Consider the following 16,117-nt stretch of genomic DNA (forward strand, 5'->3'; position numbering starts at 1 on the left):
GAAAAAAAAAAAAAAAAAAAAAAAAAAAAAGAGAGAAAAACAAAGAAAAACAAAAATGATATTGAGGATTTTATCAAGAATTTCAATGAAATGTGTCACTAGTGGTTGTTTCAAAATCCTTCCAGCAGATAAGGGGTGAAAGCAAACAGGAGCAGAAGTCACCTTAGTAAGGAGGTAAAAAAAAAAGGGGGGGCCTACAACTAAAAATTGATTTGAGATATTATGCATTTGTTTTATATAAAGGGGATATATGAGAATAATTAAATAGACTTAATATGGTGAATCTTAGGGATCCCAAAGAGTAAAAATGTCAGTACCTCTGGATATTGACTGATGAGGGGAAAGACTCTTCAGGTTTTGGATCTAGAAGCCAGCCCCCCTCAAAGCCTCATGTGGTAAAGGTGGCTTTTTCAGAGGTGGCTGAATCTAGAGGGTGTGATGCTGGGATAAAGGGGGTGTGACTGCTAAATCAGTACACTGGTTGATTTGACACTGCCCTAATCCTGGTAGTCTGGAAAAGAAAAAAAGGGGGGGGGCAGAAAGATGCTGTTAAGTTTTCCTTGTTGCTTTTGCTGCCATGTGGGCATCACAAACTGTTTCTGCCTCCTCTGCCCATAGGGGAAATGATTCTGCAGTCACATCACCAGTTTGTGCTATAGCATTTACACACAATGTCATCAGAAAACCTTGTGCTTAAGACCTTTGCAGGGTTTTCAGGTTTTTCTTCTGTGAATGGGAAATAATCATGGCAGTGCCAAGAGAGGTGTTCTATTCATCTCTGGCTTCCCAGAAGCAGTTACTGCTTTGCCCATTTCCTTCATTGTTGGAAGTAACCGTAACCAAGTCAAATGCATGACATCTATGTTGAAGACCCTTCAACCTCTTGTAGCTAAAAATTGGGACACATGAGAGATATCTTCCTGCAAAGTCCATTATGAGGCTTGCACAGAAGACCTGGAATCCAGTGCTGTCACGCTGCTCAAATGAAGGCCATCATTCAGACCACTTAACTACAGCCCTTCACTAAGGACAGGTCCCTGAAATGGCTATTCAGCCATCAGTAAGAACCTTGGCAGCTGCCAATGTCTCAGTCTTCTCATATTTAGGACTAAGTATAGTGATACCTCAGCACACACTGTTAACTGGCTCCAGGACACCTGATGAATGTCAAAATAACAAATACAAAATAAATTATTTGGGCTTGTAAAGGGAGCCAAATGTCTATAAGACAATCATCAATGACAAGTTCTAGCTTGTGTTTCAAGTACCAAGTGACAAATACAAGAATAGAATTTTCATGCCAAAATATGTCAGGAGCCACATTGGACAAATTTCAAAGTCAAGTATGAAGGTATGACCCAATATATTTAATGTAACCAACTTTTAATCTTCCTTCAATAAATCAATTTGACCTCCCTTACAGTCATATTTATCATTGGCAACTCTATCAACTTAATTTTCCAAAGCTACTAGTAGTTCATTTATTATAAATAAGAGAACTCAGCATGTACCAAAATTTTTAAAATGGATAAATGATGCCCGTGGGAGCTGGCCATGGCCTGCTGGCATTTCACATTGGAAAAGTAACTTCTTCTACCATTGAGGCATTGATAGGATCTATGACTCTGTTTGTTTATTTGGCTTTTCTGAGACAAGGGTCTCAGCTATGCAGATGAGATTGACCTGGAACTCATTGTGTAATCCAGGCTGGGTTTATAGGATTATAGGCATATACCACCACGCCCGGCTCAAGGACCTTGTTAAATTTGTTTGTTCTTTGACCTTGTGATGGGAGCAACTCAGAGATAGCCAAAGATCTGATCTTTTCCATAACAGTCAGAACATCTGGTGTTTGCATACAAGTAGTTGCTTGGTGCTTCCTGTTGGTGTGCCTTTAAAAGGATCTGTTTCTGTGAAATAAAGCAGACCTCTTGTCTCCACACTATTGAGTGTGCTGTCCTTTCTCAATCCTCACTCCCCAACTCAGGTACATTCATGTTGTTATGGCTGGACCACCACAGATGCCTATCATGGGAAATATGCTGGGTGCTTCACAGGCATTCTAGGAAGGGGAACTAATATCACATTATCCATTCGCTTTTAACCCACTACTTCTAAAGCCAGACCTCATCTAAAAATGATGTTTCTGAGAGGACCTTAGAAAGTGGAGGCTCCCCTCCCTTGCCAAACATTCTCTTCAGAAGTTCTTTGACATTCTTCCACCTTGCCCACAAATTTAGAGCATTACCTTCTATGATGGATTTATAATAAGCATTCAATGAATCACAGAAACATACAAAAATTCTCTTTGTGCTTGGGAGAAGAATTAAGCATAAAATGCAGAGACATAGAAAGCGCAACTCTTGCCACTTTGTTCACTTTTATTTTCTCACTCTTAGACATCATGCCCCTAAGCTTCCATATTGGCATGGTATAAAGTCATATACTTATCTACCATGGAGAACAATCACTCGGTATTTCTGTTAGATTGATTTTTGCTTTTTGCTTTTTGTTTTTGAGACAAGGTCTTGCTCTGTAGTTCAAACTGGTCTTGAACTCACTATGTAGCTCAGGCTGGCCTCACATTTGCAGCAATCTTCCTGCATCAGCCTCCTAAGGGCTGGCATTACAAGTGTGGCCCACCACACCTGGCCCATTTGTGTTGCTAAAGCTACCTTTGTTCCACAGACTATTAAGCATTTTTTTAATTGAATTTATTGGAACATTCTAGGTAGACAGTACAGTTACATTCATTACTGGGATCTTGTACCTTTACATGCCAGGTCTTGATTCTCATTTATTCCCCTTGTCCCTGCCCTCCCTTCACCCCCTCCTCCCCTCCCCACCTTCAAACATTTTAATTCCATTTTTTACATTTTCTCATTTTTTTTCCTTTTCCCTTATTCCTCTTTCCCTATCCTTCTCACTGTCCCTACACCTTTGGTCCTTTTCTTCCTATTTCACATTGCTAACTGTCCCGTTAGGATCTTGAGTACTATTTTAGTTTTTCACACAAGAGAAACTATTCTGTATTTGCATATGTGTGACTTATTTATTTCACTGAGGAGTATATCCTCAAAATGTACCCATTTACCTATAAATTAATGTACTTTCTCATTCTTTATGGCTGAGTAGTATTCCATTTTATAGAAAAACCACATCTTCTTTATCCACATTCCAACTGATGGGCAGATGGGCTGTTTCCAAGTTCTAGCTATTACAAACTGTGCCACTATAAACATGGGTGTGCATATATCACTGTGGTATGATTCTTTTAATTCTTTTGGAAAGATACCCAGCAGAGGGATGGCTGGGTCAAATGGACCCTCTAATCCTAGTTCTTTGAGGTATCTCCATATTGACATCCATAGTGGTTGCACCAGTCTGCACTCCCACCAACAATGGAGAAGGGTTCCTTTCTCCCCACAACCATGCCAAAATTTGTTATTATGTGATTTCTTGATAGCAGCCATTCTTTGTGGGGTGAGGTGAAATCTCAGCATTGTTTTCATCTGCATCTCTAGAATGACCAGTGATGTGGAGCTCTTTTTCATATATTTACTTGCTATTTTATTTCTGTGTCTGAGAAGTATCTGTTCATTTCAGATGCCCATTTTAGAATTGGGTCTTTATATTTGGGGGGGCTGGTTGTTTTGAGTTCTCTATATATTTTACATAATAGTCCTTTCTCTGAGGAGCAGCTGGTAAAAATTTTTCCCACATTGTAGGTTATCTCTTAGTTCTGTTGATGGCTTCTTTTGCAGTGCAGACACTTTTTAATAAGATGAGATCCCAGTTGTTGATTTTTTCTAATTCCGATGCTATGGAGGATTTGTTCATAAAGTCTTTTCCTATGCCAATGTCTTCCAGAGTTCTGCCTAACTTATCTTCCAGCAATTTTAGTGTTTTTGTTTTTATATTTAGATCTTTAATCCACTTGGATTTTAATTTAGTGCATGGTGACAGATAAGGGTCTAGTTTTAATCTTTGGCAGGTTGAGATCCAATTTTTCCAACACCATTTATTAAAGAGGCTATCTTTCCTCCAGTGTGGACTGTCAGCTCCTTTGTCAAAGATGAGTTAGCTGAGTGCAGCTGGAGTTGTTTTTGTGTCTTCCAATCTGTTCCACTGATCATCAGGTCTGTTTCTTTGCCAGTACCATGCTGTTTTTATCACAGCAGCTTTATAGTATAGTTTCAAATTGGGAATTGTTATACCTGCTCCCATGTGTGTGTTGCCTAGGATGGCTTTTGCTATTCTAGGTCTCTTATGGTTCCAAATGAATTTTTGGATTCTTCTTTCTAGTTCTGTGAAGTATGGTGTTGGGATTTCAATTGGTAATGCATTGAATCTGTATAGCAGTTTTGGTACTATGGCCATTTCCACTATGTTGATTCTTCCTACCCAGGAGCAGGGGACATCTTTCCATTTTCTTATATCCTCCTCAATCTCATTTTTCAGAGTGCTGTAGTTTTCAGTGTAGAGGTCTTTTGCTTCTTAGGTTAGATTGATTCCTAGATACTTCAGTTTTTTGGGTGCTATTGTGAAAGGAATTGTTTCCCTAATTTCTTTCTCAGTGAGTCTTTTATTTGTGTACAAGAAGGCTATTGATTTTTGGGTGTTGACCTTGTATCCAGCTACTCTGCTAAAAGTGTCAATTAAGTCGAGAAGTCTTTTGGTAGAGTTTTTTGGTCTTTAATATAGAGTATCATATCATCAGCAAATAATGACAGTTTAACATCTTCCTTTCCTATCTTTATTGCTTTAATTTCTTTGTCTTGTCTAATTACTGTAACTAATATTTTCAGAACTATATCAAATAGGAGTGGTGATAATGGGCATCCTTGTCTTGTTCCTTATTTGAAAGTGAAGGTTTTCAGTATTTGGTCATTTAATATGATGTTGGCTGTTGGTTTTTCACAGATAGCCTTTATTAAGTTGAGATATAGACCATCTATTCCAATTTTTTGAGGGTTTTTATCATGAATGGGTGTTGAATTTTGTCAAATGTTTTTCTGCATCTCTCGAGAGGATCATGTGGTTCTTGTTCTTGACTTTGTTAATATAGTGTACTATATTTATTGATTTACACATGTTGAAACATCCTTGCATCCCTGGAATAAATCCAACTTGGTCAGGATGTATGATCTTCTTGATGATCCTCTGTATTCTGCTTGCTAGTATCTTATTAAGCATTTTTGCATCTATATTCATTAAGGAGATTGGCCTGTAGTTTTCTTTTTTTCTTACATCTTTCCCAGGTTTGGCAATCAAAGTGATATTTGCTTCCAGGAATGAATTTGGAAGAATTGCTTCTCTTTCAATTTCATTGAAAAGTCTGAAGAGTAATGGCAGTAGGTCTTCTCTAAATGTCTTATGAAATTCAGCAGCGAATCCATCAGGACCTGGGCTTTTCTTTGTTGGTAAGGTTTTAATTACATTTTCAATTTCACTGATTGTGATTGGGGTGTTTAAAAAGTTTTTTAATCTTCTTCGTTCAACTTTGGTAATTCATAAGTATCTAGAAATCTGTCCATTTCATCTGTGTTTTACATTTTATTAGAGTACAGGTTCTCATAGTATGTATTAATGATCCTCTAGATTTCTGTTGGATCTGTTGTGACTTCACCTTTTTCATTCCTGATTCCATGAATCTGAGACTTTTCTTTCCTTTTTGTGAAAGGTTTGGTAAGGGTTTATCAATTTTATTTAGTTTTTCAAAAAACCAACTCTTCAATTCATTTATTTTTGGTATCGTTTTCTCAGTTTCCATTGCATTGATTTGTGCTCTAATCTTTGTAATTTCCTCTCTTGTTCGAGCTTTGGGTTTTTCTTGCTCTTGTTTTTCTAGGAGTCTAAGAGTCATCATTAGGTTGTTTATTTGAGCTTGCTCTGTTTTCCTAGTGTGGGCATTTAGTGCTATGAATTTTCCCCATAGAACTGCTTTGATTATGTCCCATAGATTCCTGTATGTTGTACTGGCATTTTCCTTTATTTGTAAAAACTGTCTTATTTCTTCTTTAATTTCCTCTGTGATCCATTGATTGTTCAGGAGAGTGTTGTTCAATTTCTATGTGTTTGTGAAGTTCCTACGATTTCTTATGCTATTGATCTTCAACTTTATTGCACTGTGATCTGACAATATAGAGGGAATAACTTTGATTCTTTTCCATTTATTCAAACCTGTTTTGTGAGCTGGTATGTGATCTATCTTGGAGAATGACCCATGAGCAGCTGAAAAGAATGTATATTCTGATTTTGTAGGGGGGGACACTCTATAGACATCTAATAAGTCCATATGTTCAAAAGCTTGGTTCAGTTCCAGCATTTCATTATTGATTTTTTGCCTAGTGATCTATTTGTGATAGTGGGGTAGTCAGATCCCCCACCACAATTTTATTAGTGTTTATTTAGTTTTTCATGTTACTTGCTATTTGTTTTATGTAGTTGGGGGCATTTATATTTGGTGCATATATGTTTATGATTGTAATTTCTTCCTCTTGGATTGTTCCCTTTATAAGGATGTAGTGGCCTTCTTTGTCTCTCTCAATCAGTTTTGGTTTGCAGTTTGCTTTGTCTGTGAATAAGATTGTTACCCCTGCTTTTTTCTGGGTTCCTGTCATGTGGAGAATATTTTCCATCCTTTCACTTTCAGTCTATGGGCTTCTTTTTTCACTAGGTGTGTTTCTTGTATACAACATATTGTTGGAATTTGCTTCTTAATACATTCTGCCAATCTATTTCTCTTGATTTGTGAATTGAGGCCATTGACCTTGATAGTTATAACTAATATGTACTGACTCATTATTGTCATGTTATTGCCCTTTTGTTGACTCTTTTTATTTTTTGTCCTCTCCTTTTAGTTTCTTGCGTTGACTATTTGATTTGCTCTGTTGGGCCTCCTGGTGTTGTGATCTTTGGTGTCTTTTTCTAGGATATTGATTAAAATTCTTAGTAGTGCTGGTTTAGTATTCATGAAGTTTCTCTAGTGTTCTTTGTCATGGAAGTGTCTTATTTCTCCGTCCATTTTGAAAGAGAGCTTTGCAGGATACATCAGACTTTGTTGGAGGTTGTTTTCTTTTAGGACTTGAAATACCTCACTCCAGTCTCTCCTTGACCTGAGGGTTTATGTTGAAAAGTCTTCTGTGATTCTGATGGGCTTTCCTTTGCATGTGATTTGTTTCTTTTCTCTTACTGCTGGTAGTATTTTGTTCTTCTGTTGGATTTCTGGGATCTTGATTATTATATGTCTAGGTGTAGATTTTTTTTTATCATGGCTAGTTGGTGTCTTATATGCCTTGCTTATCTGTATGTCTAATTCTTCCCCTCTGTTTGGGAAGTTTTCTGTTATTAATTCTTTGAACAGCTTTTTTGTCATTTGCATTTTCTCCTGGTACTGCATGGATTCCTATCAGTCTTATGGTATTCTTCTTTGCTTCATCTAGGAGTTTTGGATCGATTTCTCATGCTCCATTACTGTTTTTAAGAGACCTCTCTTTTCATGGTCACTGACTGCAATCCTATTTGTATATCTGAAATTCTATCTATGCATTCTTTTATCCTGCTGTTAAAACTTTCAATAGAGTTTTTAATCTCCTGGATCTCTGTTTGAATCTGTTTAATAGATTCCATTTCTTTCTTATGTTGGGTGTTCATTGTTTCCATTTCTTTCTTATTCTGGGCCTTCATGGTTTCTGCTATGTTCCTAAGCTCATCTATTTTTTTTTGTCAGTTTCTGTTCTGGAGTTCAAATCACGGCTTTCATTTTGCTCACCATCTCTATGGTTATCTGGGAAATAATTTTTGTTTTGAATTTTTCTAGAGTTTGATTGATCAGTATTTTTACTTCCTGTGCTGTGAGTTCTGAGTATCCTGGAGGTTCACTATTTGATTTTTCATCCTCCTTTGCCATACTGTTTCCCATTTGTGAACTGGAAGACTTGTTTTTGTGGCTTGCTTAAGTGTTTTCTCATCTTTATTTTTGCTGTTGGCTTGACCTTGATTCAATCTCTGGGTCATTAAATCTTCCTGATATTGTTGTGTCCCAGTCTTTGATTCTCTAATGACTTAGAGAAATTGTTATTTTCATAATTGAGAAAACAACTCATCAAATCAATCCCTATCCTTTATCCCTATCATTACAATCAGGAACATAACAGAATCAATCACCACCCTTTATAGCCCGCCATGCCTCTGCAGAGTGTGTCCAAGGACTGGCTCAGTCAGGGGATTTAATAGCAAGTGGGGAGGGGGGACAGTGCTCAGTGGCCTCCACGCAGCTACCCTCCTGGTGCTGTGTCTGAGCAAATCAGCAGCGCCCATTGGAAAAGGCGTGACTCCAGAGCAGGCCCGTAGTTCGGGTATATGACAAGTCTCAGTTCTCATTTTTTACCTTTGTCCCTGACTTCCTTTCACCCTCTCCTACCCTCCCCACTTACAAATACTTTATTTCCATTTTTTCATTTTCTCATATTTTTTTCTCTTCCCTTATTTCCTTTCCCCTACCTTCCCCACTTCCACTACACCTTTAGCCCTTTTCTTCCTATTTCAAATTGTTAATTATCTCATTAGGATCTTATGTACTATTACAGTTTTTCACACCAGAGAAACTATTTGGTATTTATACATGTGTGACTTATTTACTTCACTTAGGAGTATGTCCTCAATATGTGTCCATTTTCCTATGAATGAATCTAATTTCTCATTCTTTATGGCTGAGTAGTATTCAATTTTATAGAAAAATATCTTTATGCACTCTCCATCTGATGGGCAAAAAGGCTGTTTCCAAGTTTTACCTATTACAAACTGTGCCACTATAAACATAGGTGCACATATATCACTGTGATATGATTCTTTCAATTCTTTTGAAAAGATAACCAACAGAGCTATGGCTGGGTCAAACAAAACCTCTAATCCCAGATCTTTGAGGTTTCTCCATATTAATTTCCATAGTGGTTGCTCCAGTCTGCACTCCCACCATCAATGGAGAAGGGTTCCTTTCTCCCCAAAGCCCTGCTAACATTTGTTATTGTTTGATTTCTTGACAGCAGCCATTCTTTGTGGGGTGACATGGAATTTCACCTGCAGGTTGCTTTCATCTGCATCTCTAGAATGACCAGTGATGTGGAACATTTTTTCATATATTTACTTGCTGCTTTGACTTCTTTGAGAAATGTCTGTTCGTTTCACATGCCCATTTTTGAATTGGGTCTTTATATTTGGAGAACCTGATTGTTTTGAGTTCTTTATATATTCTAGGTAATAGTCCTTTGCCTGAGGAGCTGCTGGTAAAATTTTTTCCCACATTATAGGTTTTCTTTTAGTTCTATTGATGGTTTCCTTTGCAGTGCAGAAGCTTTTTTATAAGATGAGATCCCAGTTGTTGATTCTTTCTGCTAGTTCCTGTGCTACTGAGGATTTGTTCATAAAGTCTTTTCCTATGCCAATGTCTTCAAGAGTTCTGCCTAATTTATCTTCCAGCAAGTTTAGTGTTTCTAATATTTAAATCTTTAATCCACTTGGATTTTAGTTTAATGCATGGTGAAAGATAAGGGTCTAGTTTTAATCTTTGGCAGGTTGAGATCCAGATTTCCAATACCATTTATTAAAGAGGCTATGCTTCCTCCAGTGAGGATGGTTGGCTCCTTTGTCAAAGATGAGGTAGCTGAGTAAATCTGGAGTTGTTTTTGTGTCTTCCAATCTATTCCATTGATCCTCAGATCTGTTTCTTTGCCAGTACCATGCTGTTTTATCACAGTGACTTTGTAGTATAGTTTCAAATTGGGAATTGTTATACCTGCTGGCATGTCTCTGTTGACTAGGATGGCTTTTGCTTTTCTAGGTCTCTTATGGTTCCAAATGAATTTTTGGATTATTTTTTCTATTTCTGTGAAATATACTGTTGGAATTTCAATCAGCATTGCATTGAATTTGTATATCAATTTTGGAACTATGGCCATTTTCACTATGTAGATTCTTCCTACCCAGGAGCAGGGGACATCTTTCCATTTTCTTATATCCTCTTTGATCTCTTTTTTCAGAGTGCTGTAGTTTTGAGTGTAGAGGTATTTTGCTTCTTTCATTAGATTGATTCCTAGATACTTTTTTTTTTTTTGGATGCTATTGTGAAAGGAATTGTTTCCCTAATTTCTCAGTGAGCCTGTTATTTGTGTACAAGAAGGCTATTGATTTTTGAATGTTAATGTATCCAGCTACTCTGATGAAAGTGTCAATTAAATTTAGAAGTCTTTTGGTAGAATTTTTTGGGTCCTCAATGTAAAGTATCTTATCATCAGCAAATAATGACAGCTAAACTTCTTCCTTTCCTATCTTATTGTTTTAATTTCTTTCTCTTGTCTAATTACTGTGTCTAATGTTTGCAGAACTATATTGAAGAGGAGTGGTGATAGTGTGCATCCTTGTCTTGTTCCTTGATTTTAACATGAAGGTTTTCAGTTTTGGGCCATTTAATATGATATTGGCTGTTGGTTTTTCATAGCCTTTATCAATTTGAGATAAAGACCATCTATTCCATTTTTTGCAGGGTTTTTATCATGAATGGGTGTTGAATTTTGTCAAATGTTTTTGCTGCATCTATCAAGAGGATCATATGGTTTTGTCCTCGACTATGTTAATATAGTTTATTAATTTATTGACATATATTCTTGCATCCCTATAATAAATCCGACTTGGTCAGGATGTATGTTCTTCTTGATGACCCTCTATATTTTGTTTGCTAGTATCTTATTGAGGATTTTTGCATCTATATTCATTAAGGAGATTGGCCTGCAGTTCTCCTTTTTGATTGCGTCTTTCCCTGGTTTGGGAATCAAAGTAAGACTTGCTTCTAGGAATGAATTTGGAAGTATTGCTTCCCTTTCAATTTCATTGAAAATTTGAAAGAGTAGTGGCAGTATTTCTTCTCTAAATGTCTTGTAAAATTCAGCAGTTAATCCATCAGGACCTGTGCTTTTCTTTGGTGGTAAACTTTTCATTACATTTTCAATTTCACTGATTGTAATTGGGGTGCTTAAAATTTTTTTATCTTCTTCCTTCAACTTTGGTAATTCATAAGTATCTAGAAATCTGTCCGTTTCTTCTGTGTTTTCCATTTTGTTAGAGTACAGGTTCTCAAAGTAGGTATTGACGATCCTCTGGATTTCTGTTGGATCTGTTATGGCTTCACCTTTTTCTTTCCTAATTGAATGGATGTGAGCCTTTTCTTTCCTTTTTTTGACAAGGTTAGCTAAGGGTTTATTGATTTTATTTATTCTTTCAAAAAACCAACTCTTCGATTCATTTATTTTTTGTATCGTTTTCTTAGTTTCCATTGCATTAATTTCTGCTCTGAACTTTATAATTTCCTCTCTTCTTTGAGTTTGGCTTTTTCTTGCTCTTCTTTTTCTAGGAATATAAGATTCATCATTAGGTTGTTTATTTGATCTTGGTCTGTTTTCCTAGTGTGGGCATTCAATGCTATAAATTTTCCCCATAGAACTGCTTTCATTGTGTCCCATAGTTTCCTGTATGTTGTACTGGTACTACCATTTATTTGTAAAAATTGTTTAATTTCTTCTTTAATTTCCTCTGTGATGCATTGATTGTTCAGGAGAGTGTTGTTCAATTTCCATGTGTTTTTGAAATTCCTATTGTTTCTTATACTATTGATCTCCAGCTTGATTGCACTATGATCTGATAATATACAGTGGATAACTTCAATTCCTTTGCATTTATTCAAACCTATTCTATGAGCTAGTGTGTTGTCTGTCTTGGAGAATGACCCATGTGCCACCAAAAATAATATGTATTCTGATTTTGTGGTGTGGAACACTCTGTAGACACCTATTAAGTCCAAATGTTCAAAAACTTGATTCAGTTCTAGGATTTCGTTGTTGATTTTTTCCTGGTACTACTGGTTTTGTTTTTTTTGTCGTTGTTGTTGTTGTTTTGTTTTTCCTCATTGGCTCCATTTACCTCTTGAGTATAAACTCCATTGATAACACGTATAGTTTGGATGCTAACTGTCCCTCAAAGACATTAAAGGCAAGTGCCAAAGGCTCAGTCCCTAAAGAGGCACTATGAAAAGGTGCTTGGTACTTTAAGAGATGGGACCTAATTAGTAGATAAAATGAAAGCCACACTAAGGCTAATTTATTATTTAAAAAGATAATATCTTTTTTATACATTTATATACAGTGTTTATAAAGACTACAATAGTGGTACACTAATATCCTAGACCTTTACCTTCATTCACTGATTTAACCAGACCAGTCTCCAGCCCCACAACTCCAGGCGTGGGAAGTGCCCCATGCAAATGTAATCCTTTTTTATCTTTCATACCATCTTTTTTAGTTAGTCTTTCTATGTTTAGACATATTTACATACATAAATATGTTCCATTGTGTTACAAATGTTCAGTGTAATAATATGTTATACAGGGTTGTAGCCTAGAAGCAATAGGCTCTGCTTCATAGCACAGGTCTGTAGTCAGATACAGCATTAAGATTTGTATAATTACACTGTATGGCATTCATACCACTATTAAAACACCTAACAATCCATTTCTCACAATGGATACCTGACCTAAAGCTCTGTGTGTGTTTGTGCACACACATGTGTGTGCCAAGACTACGTTAATACTGCAGTGCAAGAGAATAAACCACACTTGCTATCACAGAACTTCACTATTCCATGAGAAGGAAAAGGGAAAAAGAGAAAATGAAAATGTAGCTGAAGAATTATATTGCATTAATTACTTATAAGAAACCTGCCCAACTCTTTTTAATTATCTGCTTAGTAATTAAAGACTAATAAGAATCAACAGGCTAGAGCCAGAAAGACTCAGAGAATAACATTTTCTTTTTGTACTTGGTAGGAGAGAGTCCTCAGTGACCTTGAGTGAGTAACCAGAAAAGAGGAGTGGAAATGTCCCCTGCTCCCATTAGTCAACATCCCACATAATCTGCTAGCTTGTGGCCATCTGAGTCTTCACCAGCCACTTAATTTACACATTATTCTCACTCAGCTTCTCAAAGGAAGGCAGCTTTCTCAAAGAGCTCAAGACTCTATGTGTAAAAATTAAGAATGGTATACATAGTTTTTTACTCCTAATTGCAAGGTTCCAGCTCAGAAAAGGCACAGCCCCAATCAGATAGCACAAGAGTCCCAGGAGGGTGAGTCAGTGTCTGTTACTGAAGGAGACCAAAGATTCAAAGGGCACTGCAGGGGTCCCCAAAGGTCACTTGAGGGTGGATGGAGCACATTTCTGCATGGAAGAAACAGCCACACATACAGGGAACAAGTTTGGGGAGTACCTGAGAGGTCAGCTGTCGGATGACCCTTTCCAGTCTGTGAGCTTCCCTCTGAGCCTGTGCACTGTTACGGAACTCCCTGTCCAGCTCACTTTCCAGTTCACGAACCTGCAACCAAACTATCATATCAGATATCATGTTGGAAGCAAGGCAGGCACTTTATCTACCAACTTGAGGGTCACATGAAATGCAGTGACAGAGTAGAGGGAAGATGTATTTGCTTTCTTTGCTCAAGACACTATACAGGGCTCCATTCCAGGAAAACTTTCCAAAAGTAAGCTGGTTGAAATATATGAGCTCACAAAACAAATGCTAAGATTAAAGGAAATGAAAGGCTTTTCATATTACAAAAACTACAACCATACTCACACATGTGCACATGTAGAAACACCTGTAAGATAGAGATGTGCCAGCCTTTGTACATATAGCAAATGCACATACTCATTTAAGCTTCTTTCTCTATGTTCAGCTCAGACTTTCTAAGGAACTCAGACCCTGAGTCTCTCCCACATGTCACACATAGCACTGCTTCCTGGGAGAGCTATAGTAGGAAATGCTGGTGGCCTTATAATCCTACAAACAAGATTAACTACTGTACATGCTGGAGTGAAGGGATAGAGCAGGAAACCAAACAGACACAAATCTCTTCCCTGTATGAGCCTACAGTCTCTGAAGGGAAGCAGGCAAACTATAGATTATATTTTATGGTGTCAAGCACTAAGGAGAGAAACAGGCAGAAAGGGGCAGGAGTTAGTGGGGAAAGGGTATGAACTGCCCCTTCTGCTGAGGGCTTTTTTAGATACCAGGCCTCTCCTGCCCTGCCTTTTCCTCCACTCAAAGCCACCTTCCACAGGAGGCCTCTCTGGTCACCATGTTAAATTGTGCAGCTGAGTACTCTGAGGCATGGCTGCCTATCACTAACCCTACCTCTCACTCTCCTCATCTCTTTCTTGCCATTCAAGCCAGACTACCCTCTTTGTCATCCTCAGAGAGGGGCAGTGAGGAAGGGATGGTCAGCTGGTGTGCAGGAATCCTGTGGATGAAGGCCAGTAACACAGTTCTTCTGGCCCCCTAGACAAGTGAAGCTTAACCCATAGTTTTTAGGAGGTGAACTAACAGATCCCCATCCTTTTCTTTCTAAAAGATTTGTTCAGGAATTTTCTTGTTTTATTTTTTCTTTAAATGTGATTAAGACATGTCAAGATGAAAAACGGGTTTAGTAAAGAAAATCTTATTTTTTATATAATTTAACAGGTAATAATGGTTGCTACTTTTATACAATTTTAACATGTAATAATGGTTGCTACACATTTGAATATATCCCCTAAATGTTCATGTGTTCAAACTTAATTCATGTTTATACATTGAAAATTTAATTCCCAATTCATGTCTTACTGATATTTGGAAGTGAGGCTTGCAAAGGAGGTAATCAGTATCAGTCTCAAGTATTTTGATATTGTAACAGAAAAGTGACAAAATCAATGGTATTCCACCGACACTTTTCAGAAAATTAACCATAACTCCTTAATAACAACTCATATAGTAGCTGATTGCTATTGAGTTGTCATTGGTTCTATAACCTAACAAAGGACAAACAGTAACTGAAATAAAACATTATCCTTTGGTCTTAAATTGGAGTTGGACATACCAATATCACCCATGTATTTTTAAGGAAATATGGATGTTACAATTTCTTTGATTTTATGCCTATGTGATTTTTTCCCTTCTATTAAAAATCTTAGTTCTTATATGTATTAGTCATCTTTCTTGTTGTTAGGGCAAAATACTTGATTCGCACAACCTGAAGGAGAGGTTTATTTTGAGTCATGGTTTCAGTCCAGAGTTGGCTGGGTCCAAAGCAGAAACATCATGGCAGAAAGTCATGGTGGGGCAGCACTGTTCATTTTAAGGCTGCCAGAAGGCAGAACACAGGTGAGGAACACCAGCAGGAGCTATACCCTCCACAGGCAGGCCCAGTGACCCAACTCCTCCAACTGGACCCCACCTTCTATTGGCACATGTAGCTATGATCATTAACCCACTGATGAGTTTAGCATCCCTATGATCCAACTGCCTTCCTAAAGCCCCATCTCTGAACACATGACACTTTGTGAGGACATTTTAGATCTAAACCATAACATTATATATGCTGTTGGATAAACACATTAATCTTAATGCTAGTAGAAATAAGATACTATTTTGGAATAATAAATGCATTTTGTCACCTCCCACACACCATTTTTATCCTTAAGATATATCCCATGAGAACTATACAGAAAATATTTAATATTTAAATATTTATAGGTCAATGGGAATAATTTTTGTGAATTTTTTATTTCCCCAACTTGATATATAGCTAGCTTCATTTACTTCCACTGGTGTTAAAACTGTAAAGATGGTCGATCTTTTCTATTGAACTTAACATGTTCACAAAGGGGCCATAATTCATATTTCTTGTTGCCAGGGGGCTCTGATTTGAATTTCATGGTCTGGTGTTAAATAGCTTATCACTAGTGATCCAAGCTGCCCAATGGGACAATCCTGCATGTACCACTGGTGGTTCAAGAGGGCAAAAATGTGTTACTTATTTTTAAGTTCTGAAGTATGTAAATGACATATGATTTTGCACTCAAAACAGTTTTAAAGGGCTCAATTTCAGCAGAAGGGTTCAATTTCATCTCTATACTCTTGTGAGGGTGGTCATTTTGTCAGTTTTTAATTTATCCTGTCATTGTTTCTTTTTGATAGTATAAGAAAATGTGTATATTCTTCATATCTCTCCCCTTTGTTGCACAAAATGATGCCTT

The sequence above is a fragment of the Fukomys damarensis genome, unplaced genomic scaffold, assembly GCF_012274545.1.
Source record: "Fukomys damarensis isolate Sample0158 unplaced genomic scaffold, DMR_v1.0_HiC HiC_scaffold_24, whole genome shotgun sequence".
Classification (NCBI taxonomy): domain Eukaryota; kingdom Metazoa; phylum Chordata; class Mammalia; order Rodentia; family Bathyergidae; genus Fukomys; species Fukomys damarensis.